Source organism: Marmota flaviventris, chromosome 2 (assembly GCF_047511675.1).
Source record: "Marmota flaviventris isolate mMarFla1 chromosome 2, mMarFla1.hap1, whole genome shotgun sequence".
Classification (NCBI taxonomy): Eukaryota; Metazoa; Chordata; class Mammalia; order Rodentia; family Sciuridae; genus Marmota; species Marmota flaviventris.
Genome location: NC_092499.1, coordinates 33,134,735 through 33,160,611, shown reverse-complemented (window position 1 = coordinate 33,160,611; position 25,877 = coordinate 33,134,735). Strand labels below are relative to the sequence as shown.

Below are 25,877 nucleotides of genomic sequence, written 5' to 3'. Positions count from 1 at the left end.
AAGATTGTTGTCATGATGAAATAAATGATTAAAATTTAATTCATTTTTATATAGGTCATAAAATCCATGCAATCAATTATATCTTGGTTAGTATAACAGATTGAATCATATCATAACTTTATCATAATCATATCAAAACTTCATGATATACAAAGAAATTTGATGTCAGGAAAATATCTAAAAGAATGGTCTGAATACTTCTTTTTGCTATTTTTTTCCATTTTTTTTCTGAACCTTTCATTCTGTTATAATTCAGTTATGAATTTCATTTATCAATGGACATGTATGAAGTTCTAACATATATTTCAAACTAAATGTACTTGAGAAGTTCACTTGAAGTATGCACTTTAGCATAAAACAGGAAGTTATATAAACTTATCTATGTCCTTCTCAATTCTGAATATCCTTATTGCTATTCTCCTTTCAGTACTCAGAATCAAATTAAATATCTCTGCTCAGTCTTTGTCAGTGCCAGATTTAGTATTTGTGCCATTTAGTATTTGTGCTCTATCAAGTTTCTTAACCTTTTTGAAGCCATAGATTCCTTCTGTGAATTTTGCTTAAAAATATTTACATCATAAAGTAGTTTCGAGACTTAGATAAAATAAAAAAAATATTTAGAATATATAGTGCCTTGAAGAGATGCTAACACTATATGTGAATAATATCTTGGTCTATCTTTGATATTACTTGTTTGCATTTTAAAACCTATCAGAAATAGGTTTTAAAATTTATTTTTATAAAAGAGAAAAAATCTAGCACTGACAAGATTGAGCATAGACAAATTTTAATAAATTTGAAATTTTTAATAAAAAATTTCTGTGTTATCATCATAGGTTGTTTTCTCTATATGGTTTACCTTATCAAATTAAACAGCTAAAATTGATATTTCTAAATATGAAATAAAAGCCAACTGTGGCTCTACAGTGATGTTTAAAGAATGTTATAATGAATGATGTTCTTATTAAGATAGTATGTCCAGATATCTATGCTAATTTTCAATTTTGAAAGCCAAGATGAAGAGCACATGCATTAAATTTGACATTAGGATAGAATACTTTTTCCTCAGTTTGTCTTTGTTTTAAATAAACTATTCCCCTCCCACTGTGGCAAAAGATGTGTAGAATTTATTCATACTTTACTCTTCAAAAAGTTCTTTAGAGTAAAGGAACTGTCATTTAATATTTTATGACATATTAGTTGTGGAAAAACTATGTGAATTCTCCTTTAACATCTAGATGAATTTTCCCTCTCCTCGAATCCCCTTAATATGTGGAAAAGCTAATTAAGGTTTGTAGCATTACAGAGTGTTGTATGGATTGCTGCAATTAAGTGCACATCTCCAAGCAACATAGAGCCATTATGCAAAACCATTGTGAACAGATGATACATTAAGAAGCACAGCTCTGCTGTGCATCTAGTCCTTGATACTGAGAAATACTGCAGTTGAGATGGAATATGCAAATCGAAAATCCACACAAGGTCAGAGTGAGAAAGCCAAAATGCCACCCTTTTTTGGTTTCAAAATGAGAAATTCTTTTCTACTTCATAATCAAGTTAAAATAGAAAAAGAAATCAGTCAAAGAAAATTCAGATATTTCTCTTCCTTTTTGCTTCTTTATAAAATAATTCTTTGATTTTTGCCACTAGAGATAAATAGAAGAATTATTTTCAGTGCGTATTATTCCTCTGGGATGATTTTATACTTTTATTTCCTAACATTTTTCCTCTTGTATTTACTCTAATGAGAGAAAATGGTAATAAACCATTACTCAAGAAGTCATCCATGATCATTGTTTTATTTATGCTTTTCCACTATCTGAGTTACCTTGAGAAAGAGTGTCTTTTCATTCTTTTCTTTCTCCATCTTAAGTACAACAATAATAATAAACAAATAAATGTATATACTTTATTTTCCTAACAGGATAAATGATTAACAAATGGTGAAATGATTTTTATTTAGGTAAATAAATTTGTAGTTGTTTATCTTTTGTGTTCATCTCAGGTGCAGAGGGGTCATCTCATGATATTCTGCATTTTGTCTCATGCTATTCTCCTAACTCACCTTTTTCTTATCCTTCATCCCTAATGCCCACTTCTCTGTTTATGCAGATTTCTAACGAGTTTTATGTATGTACTTGGATAAATACTTATGATATTAAATATGTATCAATAAGTCTTCTGTGCTTAATTCATATAGCTATAATTCAATTTTATACATTTGAAATTGTACAAATCCAGTATAATTATCTTAACATTGTCTCCAACTTCTCCTGATTATCTCTAATTCTGGTACTTCTGTGAACAATGCCAAAATAAAGCAATCATGTCTATGTTTTTTCCAAACTTTTTCAAGAATTGCTCTAAACTTAAATCTATGAGTGTGAAATAACTGAATCAAAGGATATATTACATTTCACTTCATTTATAGCCAGATTAATTCAATGATCTAAATTTTCATTTAAGTATTAATGTTTGTATACATAAATTTAGAGTATTCATATATTTAAAGATTTTCTGAGCAAGATGTAGATACTATTTATTTTATGTCTCCAGATATATGGATCTCTCTTTTTTCATTTTAAGAGAAAAATTTAGGTTTATAGAAAAATTAAGGGAAGTTACAGAGATATTTTTTTTTAAAATGAATTTCAATATTTATTTTTCGGTTTTTTGGCGGACACAACATCTTTGCTTGTACGTGGTGCTGAGGCTCGAACCCGGGCCGCACGCATGCCAGGAGAGCGCGCTACCGCTTGAGCCACATCCCCAGCCCGACAGAGATATTTTTATATACTCCTTGCTCCACATGAGCAGAGCTGCCTCAAGTTAACATCCTGTGCCACTAATAATATATTAGTATTTGTTATGAGTGTGTGTGTGTTATAGTCCTTGAAATTATACTGATATAATCAATATCCAAAATAGATAGTTTGTTGGAAAAGACAAAACTCTGAACATAGTAAAAAGATCAGAGATTGCCATCTATTAGTGAGAAAGGAGTGAGCAAAGAAAAGAGGATTTGGGTGAGGGGGAGGGTGGGTATGGTGTATTGAACTCAGGGGCTCCCAACCTCTGAACCATATCCCCAGGCCTATTTTGTATTTTTTATTTAGAGACAGACTCTCACTGAGTTGCTCAGCACCTCAACATTGTTGAGGCTGGCTTTGAAATTCTGATCCTCTTGTTATAGCCTTCCAAGCTTCTGGGATTCAGGTATGCACCAAAACATCTGGCTGAGAAACAAGGATTTTGAGGGAATTGTAACTATTCTGTATGATATTCCCATGGTGAAACAATAGATTAATAATAATGGCTAGACAGAGCTTTTAATAAATAAATATTTTACCAAAACTGATATTGGAATGGTAAGAAACATACAAAAACATGCTAACTGTCATTTGGCATTAGGAAAGTAAAAATTGAAAGCACAAATCGATACTGCAGGAATGGCTATCATCAAATGACAAATATTACTGAGTGTTGTCCAGAATGTGGAAAAACTGCATCACTTACACGTTGCTAGTGGAAGGCAAAGTACTTCCAAAGCTTGGGGAAACATTGATTGACTACAGCAAAAGCTGTGCCCTCTGAACCTGGCTGCAGCCAAATAAAACTGTTTCCTGCTGTCTTCAGTGCCTTACCTCTTCTGTACCTACAACAGTAACAGTTTAAGATTCATATATTAGTCTGAAAACAATCAATAAATAATTAGAAAACTTGCATTTTCCACTTTATGCTAAAGTGGGCATTTATTACATGCCAGACACTCTTCTAAGCCTTTAGCAACATTTTCTCATTTAATTTCCCTAAGTTATAAGTTTACCTATGAGAAAATTATGGAACATAAGATTATAAATTTGCATCAGTTATAAGTGGTGGAAGCAGAGTTTGAATCCAGACTATATGACTTCAGAGTTCAGGCATTTTTTAAAAAATCCTTATTTTGCTTATTTATTTTTTGTAATGCTGAGGATCAAACCCAGTGCTTCACATGTATGAGGCGAGTGCTCTGCCACTGAGCCACAACCCCAGCCCCAGAATTCATGCATTTAACTATTCTGCCTTACATTTTGATAAGTCCAGGACATATATGACCCATAAGACATTGTTTGATGACCTTACAAATTACAGTGTCATAAATACCTGGGCTCCTTTAGTTCTCACATATTAAAATTGCTGAGAAATTATAAGTCATTTTTCACATACATTCCCTAGCTTGTAAGGGATCCAGCCTAACTCCCTGCAAGATCTAATTATCCATGTAAGATTAAAATATTTTTGAAAAATGATGCCATCTTCACCAATTCTCCCTACTTGCCTGTCTTCCTTTCTTCCTTCCTGCCTTCCTCCCTCTCTCTCTTCCTTTATACATTTATTTTTTTGATGTGGATACCAGGGATTGAACTCAGGGACACTCAACCACTCAGCCACATCCCAGCTATATTTTGTATTTTATTTAGAGACATGCTCTCACTGAGTTATTTAGTGCCCTGCCTTTGCTGAGGATGGTTTGAACTTTCATCCTCCTAGGTTGGCCTCTCTAACCAAACCACTGGATGACAGGTAAACACTACCACTCAGGCCATGTATTTATTTTTATTCTGACTTTTAATATCTGAAAAGATAAAACTTCAATGCATATACAAGGCACGCATAATACCAATTGCAGGAGGGATATAACACAATGGTGCCAGTTAAATCTTTCACAAAGCATAAACAATCTTAAGTTAGTGTGGACCTAATTAAACATCTTCAAAATACATATGTGAAAACCAGACAGAATTAAAATGAAAAATGGACAAACCAGTTATCGTACGCTGATGAGAACATTCATTCAGGCCTGTGACAGTCATCAGTCTGGATGCGCTGGGTGGATGCGGGGGAAGGGGCTCTTGGGAACTCGGTTGGAGCCAGGAGGCTCCAGCCAGGCGCAAGCACACACAGACTGCAGCCGCCTTAGGACCGCAGCCCCCACAGCCCACCTGGAGACGCCAGCACAGAATGGCCTAGGGATCCAGATCCCACCAGTCTACAAGACCAGTGGAAATTAGGGAGCGTCACGCCCTCCACACATCCGGTAAGAAGGAAGCATCCTCCGGATTAAAGAGAACAGAGTGGAAAAAGTGCTTAGTCGCCAGCTGGGAGGAGAGCGATGCTGAGTTGCACTACGTCCACCAAGCCGGGCATGATGTACAAGAACCCAGACCTTGGGTTTGACTTGCTGCAGACTTGCTTCTACCCAGACGAAGATGAATTCTACTTCAGTGGCCCTGACTCGACCCTCCCAGGGGAGGACAGCTGGAAGAAGTTTGAGCTGCTGCCTATCCTTCCCCTGTCTTCCAGCTGTGCGTTCCAGGAACGCAGTCCAGAACCCTCCTACAGGGCCACTGAAATGCTGCAGCCGGAGGCCGACCTGTTTGGCAACCACGCCGAGGAGGACGAAGCCTTTAGCCTGTGGGCACTTGGCGGCCTGACACCCAACCCGCTCATCCTCCAGGACTGCATGTGGAGCCGTTTCTCGGTTGGTGAGAAGCTGGTGCAGGCGTTGAACAAGAAGTTGCAACACTGCCGCGGTTTGCCTGCCGCGAGTCCGGCTGCCTTGGGCCCGGGAGCGGGAGCTGGCAGCCCTGGGAGCAATGGGTGAGGCAGGATGGCCAGAGCCTGCCGTGCTGGAGAAGTCTTACCTGTGGAGCTCATGGATCCCTGCATGGTCTTTCCCTTCCCGGTGAACAAGCGGGAATCCACACCTGTGTCCATCGCCCAGGCTGGTGCCCGTGCCTTGGGTGCTGTGGTTGCTGGAGCAGCCCCAGCTGGTGCCAAGGTGACCTCCCCTCTGCACTTAGGCGGTGGCCCTGCCAAAGGTGGTGACCACAGGACCCCGGGAGAGGATGTCTTGAGTGACTAAGGTAAAGCCTTTTGTGGTCTGGCTGCTTCCCTGGAGCCATGGAGCTGAGGGTCCTGGTCCCTTCGTTACCTTTGGTGTTTTGGCTCTGGGGAGCAGGAGCGTTGGTGGTCCTGATTATCGCAAGCATCCTCATGGTCAAAGATAGACCTCCCTGAAGTTGTTTCCACCTTCTTTGGGGACCTTAATCTGGGCCGTCTCTATTCTCACCCTGATCCCCCATCTTCATTTCAAGGAAAAGTGGGTGGCCAACCCGTGTGGGGATTAAAGGGCTGCTGCATGCTTTCCTGGGCAAAAACCTGTTAGTGCCAAAGTGGAAAGGGACTCAGGCCCTGGTTATAGAAAGTGAAAGACTCCCCCAAAAGACACAAGAGCTGTACAAGATCCTACTTAGGGCACAAGAAGTTAGAAGGAAGCTGTATAGATGGTGGCCACTGATTTTCTTTCTTTCGCTCCCCCCCACAAAATGTGGGTCTTCCTGAAAACTAGACCCAGTTTTTCCTCCTAGCCATAATACCAGGCTTACTTTGAGATCTGAGTTGTTTTTGTAACCCAGTGCTCTTGAAGATGAGGGTGAGCACTTAGGACCCCTCCAGAAATGCAAACATCCTGGTAGGGCTCAGAGACTATTTCTTTGTGAGTATTTGCATCTTAAATGGATGGGAAGGGTTAAAAAAAAAAAAACAAGCTTTTACCTGGAGCTCTGGGAGTTCAGAACTCCACCCAAATACTAGAATATCCCTTGTCCTTTGAGCCTGAGGCTGGGCCTCCTTGGGACTTGAGAACCACTGTTTCCACATTGCACATGGATAAAAAGTGTGAGTTTCCTTCAGGGCTGGGAAACTACCCTTCTGAGACTCCTGGAAGGGAACTTGGTGATAAGCCTGCAGTTTGAAAGGGTTCTATCCCTTTAATATCTGTGCTTTGACAGGTTTCAGTGAGGAAGCATTTCCTTCCAACAGCTGTATTCTTGGAAGAAAATCAAAACACAGACTTAAGGGGACCCACAAGAATGGAACAGCCTCCCATTTCAGTTTTAGAACAAATCCCACAAATTTTCAGCTTTCCATTCCCAATCAGATCAAGCCTAAGTTGTGTTTTGATTTTCATGCTTGCATTTTAAACAATAATTTTCTATCCTAGTTTGGTAGTAAATGAGGAGAGGAGGGAAAACCCACACAAGCTGCTACATGTTTTTTTGTTGCTGTTATTGTTGGTGACTTAGGAGCTGCTCCCATTAAGGAGTGTGTAGCTGCTGTGAGTTATGGCTCTGTACTTAAGATTAGACCTTTGCTTGGTGAAAAACTGCCTACTATATGAAACTCATATTTGTGAAACTAAAGTTATTTTTCTTCCTCAGTTAATTAAAGTGTTCCTTGAGTTTAAGGAGTGAAAATCAAACTCAGCAATGAGTTTTGACAAATGAGACTCCTGAAAATGCAAAGATGAAAAGGTACATGAGTCCATGGGGGCAGATTGACTGGCAATTATGCTAAAAGCTCCTATTACTGAATATCTGTCTCCTAAGCCCAGCTCTGGGCTAAGTTTATATATTCTTCACCAAATTCAAAGGTGCTGTGGTATTATCTCCATTGCAGAGCTAAGAAATTGAGGCTGAGAAAGGTTCTTCTGTATCTTGCCCAGGATCTTGCAGCTAGTGTACTGTAGAGCAAGGATTCTGTCTGACCTCAAGCTCAGATTCCTTGTATTTCAGCCACTTGCTAAATGTTTTGTTGTTGTTTTTATTGTTCTTGTTTTTTATTTTGCATTTGTTTTTGTATGGTGCTGGTGTGGAGCCCAGTTCCGTGCACATGATAGGCAAGTTCTCTACCACTGAGCTACACCCACAGTACCACCTGCAAAAATCTTAGAAGGAAATTGATAGTACTCTGGGGTTCTGGGGAAGGAAAAGTTATTTCCATATATAAAGAATTATACAATAAGTACATTCTTTCCACATGTTGAGGGATCCAAAATTATAGCATATCCTATTATGGCCTGCCATGAGGGAACTAGACCCAAGAATTATATATAAGTCTGTTCATTTTGCTCACACGTGTCTCACATGAATGTTCCTCCATTCTTTAATCAAAGATGAGGAGAATGATGAGGAGCAAGATGAAGAAGAGGAAATCGATGTCGACCAGCAGTACAACTATGTCATATTCTCACCCTACGTGCAGAGTGAGGTTGTGCCACTCCAGAAGAAGATCAAGAGTGAAGAGTCCCCGCAACCTCTCAAGAGTTTCAACCTCCCAAAGGCTAAGAGCTTGAGCACTGGACACTCAAACTTGGGGTACCTCAAGAATCGCTGCAAACGAAACATCATGGAGCGCCAGCGCCGCCATATCCTGGGATCCAAGTTGCTCACGCTCAAGGACCTCATGCTGGAGCTGGTGAAGAATAAGAAGGCCAGCCAGGTGGTCATTTTGAGAAAAGCCACAGAATACATTCACTACCTCCAGGCCAAGGAGCATTATCTTCTGCTGGAAAAGGAGAGATTGCAGGAAAGACAGCAGCAGTTGCTAAAGAAATTTGAATTCAGTTGAACGTGCTAAACCTTTCTCAAATGGGCAGTTAGTGCCACTTTGCATATTTCAATTTTTGAAAATATATTTTTTCATTGTAGATGGACAAAACATCATTATTTTTTATTTATTTATATAGTGCTGAGGATCAAACCAAGGGCCTCATGCATGCGAGTCAAGTCCCCTACTACTAAGCTACAACCCCAGACCCACATTTTGATTTTTTTTTAAAAAAAACATTGTGTTGAGGGGCTGGGGATGTGGCTCAAGCGGTAGCGCACTCACCTGGCATGCGTGCGGCCCGGGTTCAATTCTCAGCACCACATACAAAGATGTTGTGTCCGCCGAAAACTAAAAAAAAAATAAATATTAAAAATTTAAAAAAAAAAAAAAAAAACATTGTGTTGACATTATTAATGTTGATTTACTTTCAAATTGGGTCTCTGTCATTTGTATCTGGGAGGGGGGAAGGATGTGTGTGGTTCAACCAGGACCTGGGAGATCCCACATGATAGGGTGCTGGGTGGCTTTTCAGTTTCCTGCATTTCACCTCCATGACAGTCATGGGAGTTTGTGACTTTGGGGCTGTGAAAGTCACCTTGTTTATTCCAGTTTTCAAAATACAGACAGTCATTCCTTCTTTTTACAATGCTGCTTAAGTTCCAGCACATTCCATGTATGGAGGTTGCCATTTGATGCCTCTGGGGAATATTTCTGTAAACACCATTGACACACCTGCCATTTGTGTATGTCCTGGGTAATGACAGGAGATTTTGCAGCCAGTATCAGACTGGAAGTTCACACTTAAGTATAGTAATAATACCTCAATGTTCGAGGAGCATGTTTTGTATATAAATATATTATTAATCTCTGTTATGTAATGTACTGATTTTTACACTGCCTATATACTTTAGTATGATGCTGATACAAAACTAAATTTGATACATACATTTTTATATGAAAGTGAGTTGTGAAAGTTTTGAGTAGATATTACTTTATCTGTTTTTGAACTAAGAAACTTTCTAAAGAAATTTATTATTTATATGGATATATTTGTTCATGTTTGCTACAGAGAACTGGGTACATGCAAAGTTCTATGTTTAATTTCTTCAAAATACATACATTTAGTGCTGCATCCTATAGCTAGCACTTTGAAATACCTCATGTTTATGAAAATACATAGCAATTAAATTATGCAAAAATGGAAGACTCATTACTTAGGAGCTGATGAACTAGGCAACAGCTCATCTACATGATGAGCAGCCTTCATCTAATGGGCTTTATTACAACACTGCAACATCACAACTAAAGGATATGTATTCTTTTTTGAGTGAATATGAAAATGGAACATAAACCAAATCTCAAAAATTCTAAAGAATGAAATCATGCCACATATCTTCTCTGAACACCATGAAAGCAAGCTAGAGGTGAGGCATGGTGGCCTCTGCCTGTATTTGGCCTGGGGCAAGCAGAAGGTTCCCATATTAAAAACCAGCCTGGGTAACCCAACAAGATCCCTATAAAAAAAGTCTGTGGATACAGCTCACTCATAGAGGGCCCTTAGGTTCCATTCACCTCCAGCATCTTAAAACTAAATAAATATTTAAATTAAAAATAACATGTGTCAAAGAAAAAAAATCATAATGAAAATTAGACAACTTTTTTTAAAGGCAGGACAATAGTTTTAACTGAATGCTGAATACCTAATAATAATGAAAAAATAATGAAGCAGATACAACTGTGAGACTGAAATGTTAGAGCCCCAAAGCTTCAAAAAGAAGCCTGGGGAATTAAGGAAGCAACTATTCATTTCAAGAAATAAGAGGGAAAATCACAACTAATTAAACCCAAAGAAAGTATAAACTTGTAAATTCACATATTTAAGGGAGGAAATATTGGCATCCATCTTTCAGGAAGTCTTGAGCAGACTGGGCTCTGTGGGCATAGGAAAGAGGGGTAAGCTGAAGGAGGGTTGAAAAATTTGACCAAATAATGGCTACATGCAAAGCACTGAGCTGGGTGCTGTATCCACCCTCTACCTGGGTACTGAGCCTCCCCACTCCTCTGCACTCATCCATAGGTCCACCCTGGGCATCAATTTTCTCCTTGTCCCTTCTGCTCCAGGTGCTTAGAACTTTCCTCTTACTCCTGGTCTGGCCTCTGTTTCACCAGAGCCCCTGGGCTGCCAGATGGTCAACAAGGGTCCACCTGACTTCAAACACATACAAACTTTCCACAGCTTCTGCCAACTCAGGCACAACTAGTATGACAGACATGTTTGTTGAACCAATGCTCTTACTGCAGAGCACCCCACCAACGGAGGATCTCCACACCTGGGGGTTGGAGCAGCTTGTGAGTGATGGATTTTCAGACAGAACACTTTATCCACTGCCTAACTCAATTCTGCGGAATACTCTCCTGAAAGTGAAGCCACAGACATGCCCTTCCAGAGGCAGGGAACTCTTCTGCCTGTGCTCTCTGGCAGTGAGTCTGGCTTGCTGATGTTCTCCCTGCTGAAACCTGAGTGTTCTCATTCACACCTGCCACTCAACTGAAGTGGGTTCCAGAGCTTCCAGGGAAGGAGACAGAACCTTTTAGGTCCTCAGTTCCCTTTATTCATTTTCCATCATTTTCCCTGGAAATACTTAATAATAGGTGAAGGACACAGGACTAAGAATATGAAATGCCATCTAATCAGGGAGTTAAAACAGTTCAATACTGATAACAAAATTCTTTTACTGACTCTTACTAAACCATTCATCAGAATTTTGGTCATTGCTAAACTTTTTGTTTCCACATGTATTTGATTACTTGAAAAGGTAGGTAAGACAATATGTAACATTTTCTTTTTTTTTTCCCCAAAACTCAAAATCCTTTCTCTTTGCTGACATTATTTCCTTTCTTCTAGGTAGCTAAATTGAATGATTATTTTTTCATGTTCTTTGTAGGGTATAATGTGTGTTCCATTTTTGACACAAAGTATGTGAGAGCAGATAAAAGATGATTTAAAAATTAACTTGCATTGGACTGGGGAGGTAGCTCAGTGGGATTGTACTTGCCTACCCATGTGAGGCCTGGGTTTTGTTTGCAAGCACTGTAAAACAGAACAGAACAGAACAAACAAAACAAAAAACTTACCTCTTTTTATTAAAGAAAAACTAAAATTACTACCTTCCACAAATTCTTCTTAGCTTTAGATAAATTTTCCTATTTTTAACTTTACTAAATAATCCATGGAGATAGAAATGATAAATGTATTCCCAACTTTACATGTAAGAAAGCCTAAACGGTACAGAGGCTGTGATTCAATGGTAAAGCAATTACCTAGCTTATATGAGGCACTGGATTTGAGTCTCAGCACCACATATAAATTAATAAATAAATGAAGGTCCATCAACAATTAAAAAAATAAAAAAAAGAAAGCCTATTCACAAAGTTATTATAGAACATAACTAAATTAACACAAGAGTGAAGATTAAAACCAAGGTTTACTGATTTTAACCTAGCAGTTTTATTCTAGCAATTGTGTGAATTTTAGATTATATCATAAAAATATATGGGAAAAGTATACTCATTGGAAGAGGAGACAAAATGACAAAATATTTCACATGGAAATACAAGAAAATGAGGTCAAAATAATAGATATTTACTTCTACGATCATGGGGAAATGCTGTAATGTTTTATTTTGAAAATGTATTCTATATCTGATCATGAAATACTGGTGCCCAAGTTCAGGCTGGTTATTATGGCTATGCAAACTTTTATTCAAGGACAATATTTTCAAGTCCTGTGGAGACCTATTGAGTTGGAATATTTAAAAGATGAGAATTGAAATGTTTTAAAACATACTTTAGGCAATTTGTGTTTGAAAACATCTAGTTTCATTACTATATAAAAGTAGCAGTTTTTCAAATTTTGATATACTAAAAATATAGTATTTAGAAATGTTATTAATATGTACATATTTACACTTAATTGCTCACTTTAATGATTTTTTTACATTGAATGGAACTAAGGATATGCATTAGATATATTATGAAGTTATATTTGTGATAAACTTAAAAATATTTGTTGAAATGTATCAGATAAATACCTATAGAAATACACCATATGGCCATGGCTTTTACACATTATTGTTAATTTTGTAACCATACAGAATATTTTATAAATTATGTATTTTGGGTTTGTGATTCACTTGAAGGCTTGAGGTCTTGATTTTAATACCTACCAGTATAAAAGCAAATAAACAAAACTCTGTACCTTAATCTTTGTGGGGTTTTTTGGGTGGTGGGGGGTTACTGGGGATTTAACCCAGGAATGATTAATAATAGTGGCAGTTGTTGCAGCAACATAGCCAGCTCTTTTTCTTATTTATTTTGAGGAAAAATGTCAGTAAGTTGCTGAGGCTGGCCTCAAACTTGTGATATACCAACCTCAGAATCCAGAGTAGCTCAGTTACAGGAGGAAACTACCTTAACTGGCTCTTTTTTTTTTATATTTAAGCTATTATAAGATTATGTTAACATATTTGAAATAAGAAAAATATTCCCTTTCAGATTATAGCTCTTAATAAAACTAATTTTTTTTTTTTTTTTTTTGCAGTGCTGGGAATCAAACCCAAGTTTCACATGCCAGGCAGGTATTCTACCCCTGAGCTATGTCCTCAGCCATTTTTTTCTTTTCTTCAGTACCAGGATTGAACTCTGAGCCTTCTGCCAAATCTCAGTTCTTGATTGTTGGTTCAAAAAATACAATCACTTCTTCTTTGTCATTCAAATGTCTTCTATATATTTACAAATTGCATCTAAGGGGTTTTTTGGCAAAATATCCATAATATGCAAATTAATGTAAAATTGTAACGCATGTATTAATATAATTGAATTGATTTGATAAATTAACTTATGATCAGTTTTTTCTTCCAGGGTTGAATCTTGGTTTGACATCACTAGTCTTTCTGAAACTGTTGAAGACATTATAGCCAAAGAAAGAGAACAGAATGCATTGTGCATGCAGCACCAGGTGTTGACTGTTTTCTTATTCTGCTTGCTCTATACTCAAAAGAATAAATATTGAATCCTAGAGATCACCTATCTAAGCCTTTGTAATAGAGACTCGAAAAATGTATCTTCCCAAATTTAATTGATTTCCTTGTCCTTTCTCTACTCCCAGATGTTGCTTGGTTTTATGGCACAATTCATGTGCTTAACTAAATTTTTTCCCTTTTTTAAAATTATTTTTGTTACCGAGAAATGTACCCATGGACTCCCACATATCAGAAAAGTGCTATACCACTGAATAACACCCAGCTCCCCACAGCCTTTTTCCCTCCTTATTTTGAAACAGACATTTACCAACTTGACCATGGTAGCCTGGAACTTGTGTGATCCACTTGCCTCAACCTCTTGAGTGACTTGGGTTACAGATTTGTATCACCATGTTTAGCTGCCGTTTTTTTTTTTTTTTTTTTTTTTTTTTCATATCCCTTCATTTTTTTTTTTTTTTTAATTTTGAGACAGGGAGGGTCTCAATCTGCTGAGCACAAAGGCACTTAGAATAAAGAGTTTTTTTAATTATCCATATATCCTTAAACCAGTTAAATTAAACAAAACCAACCATGGAAACTATGAAAAGTAGTCCACTTAATGTTCTCTTAAACATATTGCATCTATGTAGTTAAAGTGGACAAGAGCCTAAGTCCATGAACTTAAACTTGATAATCAATTTAATCCAATGTAATTATAGTTAAGAACATATATCTTAAAGTCTGTGTGTTATAATATATTGACAAACTAGTCTACACTAAACTGTCAGAGGCATTGACCACAAACTGTAGAGGCAATACACTATGCCAATCTTAGTAATTATAAGTTTGAGTTTGAGGCTCATGAAATTGATAATTACAATTTAATAAATCTATATGCACTTGCCTTTCCTTCATAATATTATAAATGATTAGGGAAAATTACATAGTATTATTTATCCTTATTATCCTACTGCCAAATACGTCTGTTAGTTACATGGAAAAACTTCTATTCATGTAATCATTTTAAGAAATGAGATCATTATTCATTTGGGAATGTGTAAATAGACAAAAAACTGACCTTTCATCATTTAACTGACATATACTATTAAATATGTGTAAATCTTTATGCCTTTATTATAGTTAGAATAAAAAATAGAAGATAATTAGAATAAGCTAATACATAGATACATATTACTTACAAGAGTTCATCATACAAAATAAACTTTTGAAAATGTTGACATAGAATTATTGTATATATTCCTGGGGCACAGTGCCACATTTTGATACATTGTACAATGTACAGTGATCAAATCAGCATATCAATGACATCAAATATTTATCATTTCTTTGTTGGAAACATTCAAAAACCTCTTTTCAGTAGAGAATAGGAAAGGCAGCAGAACACAACAGACACTAGTATGGCAATATGTAAATCAATGGATGTGTAACTGATGTAATTCTGCAATCTGTATATGGGATAAAAATGGGAGCTCATAACCCATTTGAATCAAAGTGTGAAATATGATATATCAAGAACTATGTAATGTTTTGAACAGCCAACAATAAAAAAAAATAAAAAATAAAAAAAAAACCTCTTTTCTAGACCTTTTGAAACACAGAATAAACTGTTGTTTACCATATTCATTGTTCACTATAGAATATAATAATTTCTCTGTCTCATAATAAATTTGATTGTCCAGTTATTATGTTTCTCCATTTTGGTTTACAGATCTGATCGTATTTTAAATGAATATGCATCAATTATCAAATTATCAATTCCAATTATATTGTTGCCTTTGATTTAGTTTCAGAGTAATTTTATCCTAGTCAGTACAATTTGTTAAAAAAATTCTCAGCTTTGATACAAATCTTAAGGTTAATATATCTCATTTCCATTTGAAGAAAGGATCTACTTGAGCAACGTTTAGCTGGGAAATTCTTGGTCTGTAATTTAAACAATCAATAAAATTATCTGAATACTGACTTAAATTTTTAAGATGAAGAAAGAGGAAATAGGAAGCACAAAAGAACGTTCTCATTTATGAGTTCATTTTCATTAATATAAATATGTTATGCAACTACGACTTGTATATATCTATGCTTAGTTACATGCAGTGATAATGTTAGAGCTGGTAGCAAAATGTCAAATTGACGAAGAAGGTTCAACTCCTGTGACTGCTGGCAGCATCTTTTGCTTTTTGGTTTTAATTCTGCTGCAGTTGTCATCTCTTTGTTACAATTTAGAGGTAGTTTAATTATTTATCAGTATGTAATCAATCTTTAAAAGACTTTTTTTCTTTTTGAGAATGAAATTTCTGATCTATTATAGAATTTAAGAATCTGTTTAGAATTTTAATTTACATTTTTATTGAAGGAGAACTTTCAGAAATACTTCATAGATTGCTAAATTATATGCATCATTACATACAAATGACCACATAAGTAAAACATACTGTGGTGAACATACCTCAGACTTTTAAAAGTTAGAGCCCTGGTTTCTCAAAATACCTATCTATTCAGAGTGGTTAGGGTTTATCCTTAGAAAAAATATTGTCAGTATTCTTCAGATTATTGATGGTGTAGGATTTTCCAAGAGTGCAGCACTATACTCTTCATTATGAAGTTTCCAGTTGCTGACATCCATTCTGCATGCAGAAAACATGGCACCTGGCTGTATTATTACATCTCAGTGATTGAAAAATACTAAATATGAAAAATGTATAGCTCATGAAAATTAATCAAATGCAGTTTTAGTTTTTATTAAAATTGCTTTCCAGAATATCAAATCTGTTCCAGGCTTTTGAAACAAACCAGAGGAAAGGCAGTGAAAAAAAACAAAACAATAAGAAAAACAACCTGAAAATAAGTCATTGTTCTCATGAACTAATAGAGAACATTTGACTCTTTTATTTCCTTTTTCTAAAAAATTAGTAGAGTATATTATGATTACTCCCAGTAATGTATTATGCGCTTGCTAAAATTCACATAAAACTTTGTGTAGCATTCTGAGCTAATAGTACTTAAAATATTTCTAATTATTTTCCATTTAGTGTTCATATGAATGTTGGTATTGTGATTTCAATGTTGAATATAACATTGTGGATCAAGAAGATATGGTAAATCAAAAAATCTCATATAATCTAAAAATAGTTACATATTTCCTAACTTCAATATAAATAAATTTTTAAAAAATCAATGAAATCCCAGTGATATGCTTACTTATTTCTGCATTTCAAAGCAAATGAAACAGTTTACATCTTGTTATCATGGAAACTTGTCAAAAAGGTAAGTTTTTCCTACAACTAAAATAAGAACGAGCAGTATTTAAAGGAATACCTCCTTTTATTTTCAATATAAAATTAAACTGGAGGACCTGTTATTGATAAGTTGCCCCATGTTGGCTGCTCCATTGCAGTTCAGGGAAATTGAATAATGTAACATGATAATGTGTATGGATTAAGTGTCTTCTTATTCCTCATAGACTCTATAATCTGATATTCAAACACTATAACATGTTGCCTTTGCTTTTCTACAACTTTCTGTGGGGTCACTCTTGTTTTCATCCCATAGAAGTAATTTTGACTAATGCTTCACTGGAAAGCAGAACAAGTGTATTTAGACATATATAGTTACCTTGACAATGACAGTTTAGATTCAGTAACATTTAATAGAAGACAGTTTTTGAAACACACAAAGATATGAGATAAGCTTGCAAATTGAATATTGAGATATGAGATAGATTTATTTTAGTATTTATTTTTTAGTTGTAGTTGGACACGATATTTTTATTTTATGTTTTTATTTTTATGTGGTGCTGAGGATAGAACTCAGGGCTTTGCATGTGTTAGGTGAGCTCTCTACCTCTGAACCACAACCCCAAGCCTATAGGATAGATTTAAATTTTCTATAGTCATTCTTAATTTCTGAATCCTTTCTGAGCTCTACTCATGTTCATAGAAAACATTACTAGTTAAATTCTTGTTTTTACCATATTCTCAGATTTAAACTAACAATTCATAATTTAACCCTAAACATGAATGCAAGTCCCTTTCCCATTCAAAGCTTCCTACTGCTGATGTAATAAATTAACATAAATTCTGTGACTTAGATACATTTTATTTACCATAGTACAATGAGTGAATGTAGAAGTGAATATGACTGGGCTAACCAAAGGTGTCAATATGAGTTCCTTCTTCCTCCATAGAAAGAGCAGAACAATATCAAACAAGTGTAGCAGAATTTAACTGGTCATTTTGAATGAGTTACACCAAAGTGCTCAGGGGCTTGTTCATATTCTGAAGTTTTATATTTGAAACCCTGCTATGGTTGCTTTATTGCAGATCAACAAGAATGATATGTAACAAAATGGCCCAATCCAAGTGGCAGGAAGAAAAGACTTGAACATGAGTATGTACATTGATTTTGAAAGGCACAGCAGGTCTATTGGGATGACAGGTGGGATGGGGGTGGGCAGCAGGTTACACAGGTCACAGCCAAAGCTATGGGGCATAAATGAAGTGCATAGGTCCTGGGGCTCCCCATGGCCCAGGAGCAGCAGCTTATAGGCCCTCTCTTCCTGCTTCTGGCAGGTTCAGTTGAGTGGCACTCGGAGGTAGGAGGTGGGCACATAGCCTTCACCTCCCTGTGTCTGCCAGACCCATATCCAGCCATTGCCTTTGTCCTCTTCCATCAGACTGAGGTCCTCACCTTGGTCACAGAGATGCTGCCTTCGCTGAACCATATTGTGGGGTGGGCCCAGTTCTCTGCATTAGAAAAACTTGAACAAACTAGCCAGACACACCAGAGCAACTGATGTGCCCCCACCCCTCCACCCCCATGTGTTCTCACCTTCAAAGTGGTAAATGGACACACACTGGCCTATGGGTGATGCAGGCTCCTCAAAATCCTCATCACATGCCATGTACATAGGGGTTTCCTGGCCCTCTTCTGAGGTGTGCTCTTCAGAGCTGTGTGGGGCAAGAAGGCAGATGGAGGCAGGTCCTCTGTGTCTCTCTGGCCATACGTGCTCTGGCCTCCTGGCTCACCTCTCCTTGTTGACCTGTGAAGCGTTTCTGCTACTGTCCCTGGGGACACTGGATGGGGGGCTGTGAGAACAGGTGTGCTGGCACAGGCTGTCCCCTAGGTTTCTTAGGACCCGGCTCTCAGCTTCTGCCAGCCAAGCCTTGGAGGATGAGATCACATCATCTCCAGGCCAGGGTTCAGAGGTTGGCCCACCCTGCACCTGGATTTTTCCTGAGATCATCCATGCACACCCAAGATGTTGATGAGAAACAACTGGATCGCTGTACCTCACCCAGAAGTAACTTAGCCAGGCTGGTGATGACTCTACCCCTCCCCAGGGCCTTCCCCTTACCTTATACTTCTGTACTTCTAATTTCAGCTGTTTGATGTTGCTTAGTGTTTCCGTGATCTGGGGCTCCAAGCTGGCAGGGTCACCCATTTGGGGTGTCTTCTCATACACGCACTTCATTTTATTCAGAGATTCCCTGGGGCACGACGGGGAAGAAAAGAGTAGTGGATGAACAGAGGCTCGCAGCAAGGAGCAAGGCCACACACTGATTAGAACTCAAATGTGGGGGCCAGACATGGTGGTCTGCAATTGTGGTGTCAACTACTGGGGAGGCTGAAGTATTAGGATTTCTTGAGCCCAAGAGTTAGAGGCCAGCCTGGGCAATGTGGCCAAACCCACAAAAAAAAGAGCTCCAATTCTAGTAGGGCTAACTGCCTGGGTTGGCATCTCAGGTTGGCATTTCCTGGTGGTGTGAGCTTAGGCTATAGAGCATTATCTGCAGACTTTAACCTTGAAAATGGGAATAAATGCATGTGTGTGCCATGTGGGCTGTTGTGAGGACTGGTACAGTACTTGTACACAGCAAGTTCTAACAATTATATATATATATATATATATATATATATATATATATATATATATATATATATATATATATATATATATTGCTCTAGGGGGGTAAGAAGTAGCTCAATATCAGAGCACTCCACTGTCAAATGCAAGGCACTAGGTTTTATTACCAGCATTGGAAATGGACAGGAAAGAAAGGAAACATAGTAAGAGAGTCAGAATCCTATCTGTGCTCATAATCTCTTAGAAAAACCTAAGATATCCAGGAAGTCCATGTGAAGTGAGTAGAATAGAGCCTGGAGTACAGTGGATGTCCGTGATTCTAGCTGCAATTCCTGTCATTAGTCTCCCATTCCCATCTCCTCTATACATCTGGGTAGTGGGAGCTGTAGAGCACTAGTGGAATATGAGAGACCTCAGCTCAGCTTCCTTTCAGTTATTACTTGACCCATGTCACAGATGAAGAAACTGAGACACTAAAAGTTATATCAAGCTGCCCATTACCTCCAGGAGCTGGAATTCATGAGCAGGCTGCCTTGACTCTAGGCACATACCCTGTACCTGCTGCTCGATCATAGAAACCCAGAAACCACACAGTGGAGGATGCAACTTCACCCCTGTCTGTCCAAGAGGTAACTCGCAGATAGAAAACTAGAACTTGACCACCTCCTGGCAAGTGGCAAACATAATTCCTATTTTGTGCAGGACTGGGAAGAGGAATTTGCTGCTTGGCAGAAAGTGAGTAAAGATTTTCTTTTTAATCTGGCAGATTTTTATTTTTAATATTTAAATGTTTGAATTATTAAATAGTTAGCCATATGCTTTTATTTCCTTTTAGCTCTTTAATGTGATGGATTAGACTGTAAGGCTTCTTGATATTGAACCATGTTTGTATTGTTGGGATAATGCCCAATTGATTATGTATTTTTTTCTTTAAAAAATAACCCTTTTCCTAACCTAGTGAAGGAGACATAACACAAAATTTCATCTTGTGATTACTATTACTATGAAGCATACAGTTCTGTGGCATTAGATACCTGCACCCAACTAACACCACCATGCCATGTATTGTTTTGTAGTACATCATTAAATTTTCTTGCCAGGATTTTGTATCTAAAACCAGAAGTGAGGTAAAATGAGCCCGTAACTTCATTGACTTGAATTCTTGCTCACTGATTTGGGAACCCAGGTTTCCCAGCCTTCTAAATAAGCTGGCAGCTTTCACTCTGTTTGCTAGAAATCCTTGCATGGGAGCAAAAGCAAAAGTTTCCTCCAGGCTCATGAAGAATCACCTATAAAACCTCCCTGCTGGTGTCTCTGTGACATTTTTGGGTGCATTTGAGTGTAAATATTTTATGGTTACTTTTTGTCTGTGCTAGGCAAGCACTCTACTGCTGTGCATACCATTCTTTTAAATATAACCCAATGGCACTCTTCAGTCCCCTGCCTGGCCCCTCTGCCAGGCCCTACCTCTGATTCACCTCCTTCTGCAGCTCCTGGTTGTGTTCTTCTGTTACTGCAGCCACTTTCTCTGCTGCTCCAGGGACAAGTGGCTAAAATCCTCTGAAGCCACAGTCTGCAAAGGAAAGAGAGGGTTGAGTCTGGGATTCTGAAGCTGAAGCTTCCAGGTGCTGCACACTCCTGAGGATTCAAGTCCACCTTCCTACCCTTCCAAATATCTTGGGAGCAAGGTCATAGACAGAGTGAAGAAGAAGTGGGGCCCAGCTGGCTGCAGGAAGCAAGCCTATGGTCCACCACCTTGGTGATGGGAGGGCCAGTGCCACCCCTCCTCCCACAGTCCTCACTTACCCCATGGCCTCCTGGAAGGATCTGGAAGGATGATAGCCACAGATTGACTGACTTACTGATCTCACTCAATAAGACCAATGGATCATAGACATACCTGGTAAGGGAACCCATTAGGCAAGGCCAAGGACATGACACCCTCTAGGGGGAAGAGGGTTGGGGGCTTGACTACCAGCTGGGTCCAGGAGGGGGCAGGCAAGGAGGAGGTGAGGGCAGAAAATGAAGATGGACAGAAGGATGAACATAAGTATGAATGCAGAGAAGCAAAAGCAAAAAAGAAATAAAAACAGTAACAAAATCCCAACTCAAGATGCATAATCACACAGAAAATACGTGTAAGGTCATCACAATATCTGAGAGGTAACAGGGAGTTCATTAGACTCAGAGAAAGAGGTCACACCTCTCCCTATCCCATCTCCTACATCCCTTGACTATTAGGTCTAAGGGCTGGAACAGTGATGCTATAGTCCACTGGGCTTTCTGGACTCAGTTTAGAAGGAGGTACAGGAGACATTTGCATGAAGAATGGCTTCAGACACAGGCCAAAGTGGCATGCCACTCATAGAGGGCTGTGGAATGCAGGAAAGGTCAGGGGTTACAGCTTAGGAGGAGAGGGCTTAAGACCAGGATGGCTGATGTCAGTGGGAGGTATCTAAGGCATACTAGGGAGTCAGGAGCTGTCCAAGATATAAACCGGTGGTATTAGGGTTTATGTCTGATGCTGAAAACACACAAACCCCCCACCCCAAAAAAAAAAAAACAAAAACAAAACTATAGGGCATAAGGATCCATCAGCTGGATAGAGATCTGGGGTTAGGGGCATTCCTAAAAGACAGGAACACAAGCTGTCAGTCCAGCACAAATTCCACCAGCAGATCTTCTCCCAGCATCCCGAGCATCAGCAGACAGATGCCACAGGACAACATCGTGCTCTCCTCAGCCTCAGGGGACTCCCAGGTCAATGTGCTGCTGACTTGCCTTCCTTCCCTCCAGCCCAGGCATGTAGCAAAGAGGAAAGTCTTGCCCAGGACTCAGCATTCCTCTGGCTGGGCTCAACTCATTAGGGCCTCAGCTGTCCCCACTTACTGTCTTCTCACACAAGATTCTGGGCCCCCACCTTGCTCTTCTTCCCAAAAGGCCAGTGCTTGGCACAACTATGGCCAGGGGCCTGGAACTTAGGCTCTCCATCTGAGCGGGTGTCCAGGCCATTTTCTGTGTGTACAGATCACAGGCTGGCTGAAGTCCTCAAATTCCACGTCACCAGGGTGGGCATAACCTGACTTGTGTAGCTCTATGAGAATCTGGGTGTCCTGGGGAAAGGAACAGTGGATGGGCAGTCAGGGGAAAGGCCCAGTACCTAGTTTTGGAGATCCCCACAGTGCCCACACATTGGCCTACTCAGGCACCCACATTCTTGGCATCCACAGCTTAAGCAGCCACCTTCATGCCCTCAAAGCACTTGGTAATGATGAGTAACACCTGCATTTCCATCTCTGACAGCAGCCAGTACCCTGACGTACTGATCTCACTGAAGGTGGCTCTATGCTCATCCTTGTCCTGCAGTTTCTGTGGGGACAGGGAAAAGGCATGAAACACATGGGTGGAGGCAGATCAGGTATAAAGCATTCTGCAAATATGATGGTGCCCTAACTGTCAGCACTAGCTCCTGCCCAGTGTGGTGGGGAAGACACACTCCTGTAGGCGGAGCTGCAACACAGGGCTGGGGGTTGAAAATGGGTTATATAAGAACTGTAAATTGCTTCAGGTCAATTTGGTATCACTTGTGTTTTGACACAAAGTTATGGAGTATATCTTATTTCCAATGTTTATTTAGTATAAGTGATTTTGAATCTGTATGTGCTTTTTTTGGTAAATTATTATATTGAAATTATTATTTAAAATAATAATTTTTATTGAAATAAAAATTTACAAAGAATAGATAACTATCCCCAAAGAGTTTATTGATTAAAAATATCAACTAGTTGGCTATTTTATCTACACATAATTATGTAGTGGAAGTTATATATATATATATTTGAGATAAATATGAACTCTGATAAATTTTAAGTTATTCACTTCATAAATTATATTTTTGGAAAAAACCTCATGGTACTGTTAGTTGAGGAAAGTAAATGTCTTATCTGGAGCTTGGCCCCAAACAAAGAAAGGCACCTTGAGTTATTCATTCTCAGCAAGTAACATTTCTTCCCATACCTTTATTCATCCACTATATAGCTATTGTAAATCAGTGAAACTATTTTGCAGTAAATTCAGAAGATATGAATATCCTCTTCTAACCAGTTCTCTATCTCAATTTCTTTAGGAATAACTAGCAGCACCTATGTTCCCAATGGAACCTAGAGGTAATTGGCAATAATGTTGAGGAAATACGTCCTCCATATGATTAGATTGGTTTTATATCCATCAATCAATCATTCAATAAATGTTTTGAACACTAACCAGCATTGTGTTCCACAGATACATGGTGATGTATCTGTGGAAAACAAACAGACAAACATTGTTTTTTTTTTTTTTAATTCTTGTCTTTCTTTATAAAATTTTCATTGTTGTTAGGATAAATAAACCAAGTTAATGATTGCTTAGCATAGTTATATTCCTCAGCTATTATTTTCACTATACTTAGTATCCCAAAATAATGATAGTTAATCTCATTAAATAATGGCTAATTAACAAGATTTTAAATTGGTGCATTTCTGGGAAGCCCCTTGGAATATAAAACAATAAACAAACAGAGATCCAATATTCCCATTTGATAAGACACAATTATTTGCCTTAATTAAATTAATATTTTCAGAATTATTGTGGGGATAAATTTGTTAAACTGGTGCTTCAAGGAATTTCAGGTTTATTGTAAAATCAATTCTTTTATATTATTCAGGGCATTGAAGCAAGTGCAAGTTTAGAATTTTATTTTTGTCAGGGTAAACAATTTTTGAAAAGCTAAGCTTTGTTTCTTTCTTCTGACTTATAAAATAAGAGTCAAGAATTATCTTCCCAATAAAATACCAAATATCAATATTTACCTCCAACTTGTAGATTTGGGCAAATAATAATTTGAGAAATTAAATAACTTGTTTAATGCAATGAACTCAGGGGTGTGCTTCTACTGAACTACACCCTAGCCCTTTTTGTTTTGTGAGACAGGGCCTCACTAAATTGTCCAAGTTGGCCTGGAGCATGCAATCTTCCTACCTGAGACTCTGGAGTCACTGAGATTACAGGCCAGCATGATACTATATGAAGCTTATATGGAGCTTATGGAAAGGTAAGAATAATGCATATGTGTGTATCTTATACATAAATATATGCTTAGTCTGAAATATATCTGTGTGCATAAACTGTGTGTGTGTATGTATATATTATGGTGGTGCTAGGTGCTCTGAAGTCAGTGAAGGGCTATAATGCAGTGGGCAGGGATGGCCTCTCTGATAAGGTAACAAATGAACAAAACATAAAAGTGAGAAAAGGGTTGAATAGATGTACAAAGACAATAAAAGCAGCAGAAACTCCCTCAAAAAAATCAGACACCCCGATTTATCAACTTGGAGTTATAGGACTGAAATCTACATTAAACCCAGGGAGAAAAAATCCCAAATTAAGAATATTATATACAAGATTGACCAAATTATGGGCATGCTCAGATGTGGCATAATGAATCCTATGATTATGTATATTTACAATATACCAATTTTAAAAAGTTATAATCTAAGTTGAGTGTGGTGGCAAATGCCTGTAATCCCAATGACTCAGAGTGAGGCAGGAAGATCTGGAGATCAAAGCCTGCTTCATCAGCTTAGTAAGGCCCTAACCAACCTAGTGATAACCTGACTCCATATAAAAAATAAAAATTCTGGAAATGTAGCTCAGGGTTAGAGTGTCCCTGGGTTCAATCCCCAGTACCAAAACCCAAAAATAAAATAACAATAACGAAAATATAAACAAAAAAGAAAACATCTAAAAGAAATCCAAAAGAACATTATGCATCAAGGACCAATAATCAGATTAACAGAAGATTTAATAACTGCTGCAGACACAAGCAGATAAAAAAGATTTCCAAAGGACTGAACAACAACAACAACCTGTCATCCTAGAGATTTATGACTAGTTAAACTATAACTAGAGTAGGGGCAGGAAAGGACAGCTTTCTCCTTGAAAAAAAAAACTATTAAGCAGTTATTAAACAATTAAACCACATATTTTGGTGCACACCCGTCATCCAAGTAGCTCTGGAGGCTGATAGCAGAGGATCGCAAGTTCAAGGACAATCTCAGCAACTTAGTGAGGATTTAAGGAATTCAGGGAGATGCTGTCTGTAAGTAAAATATAAAAAAGGGCTTGGGATGTGGCATCCCTGGATTCAGTCCCCAGTACAAAAAACAATACATCTGAATAAAGCAAAATGACCCCAGAGAAAAGGTATCATTTGAAGGAGGAATAATTCACACAATACAATTGAAAAAGATCTTTATCATTGTGGAATTAGAAAATAAATAAACAAAGAAACAAAATAGAGTCAGGTGACAACAGTGTTCTGAGGAGAGCAAGGTGACAGGTGTGTCAGAGAAACCTGGAGGGGAAGGGCCCTGCTTTGGACAGGGCAAGTTTTGAACTTCTGAGCCAGAACAGTACTTAGGGTGGGAGCTGACCTGGGCATGAAAGGACGTAGACAACATCCACCCTTTTAACAACCAAAAGTGTCTCTAAACAATATC

At 38.0% G+C, this 25,877-nt stretch overlaps 1 long non-coding RNA gene and 2 pseudogenes across 2 annotated transcripts in view; 2 read left to right on the top strand and 1 right to left on the bottom strand.

Annotated features, from left to right (window-relative positions):
* Positions 1-15,054, top strand: part of LOC139704677 (uncharacterized) — a 47,663-nt gene extending 32,609 nt beyond the window's left edge. The window contains exons 3-4 of one of the 2 annotated variants that reach the window (XR_011706562.1): positions 13,037-13,069; positions 13,357-15,054. This is a non-coding gene — a long non-coding RNA (uncharacterized lncRNA). Of the gene's footprint in view, positions 1-13,036 lie in introns of both variants that reach the window. The other variant, XR_011706561.1, reaches the window with a different exon arrangement.
* Positions 5,153-8,463, top strand: LOC114080747 (N-myc proto-oncogene protein-like; annotated as a pseudogene).
* A 2,994-nt stretch (positions 15,055-18,048) lies between the features above and the next one.
* LOC114080779 (cdc42-interacting protein 4-like) lies at positions 18,049-25,838 on the bottom strand (annotated as a pseudogene).
* Between the last annotated feature and the right edge of the window lie 39 nt (positions 25,839-25,877).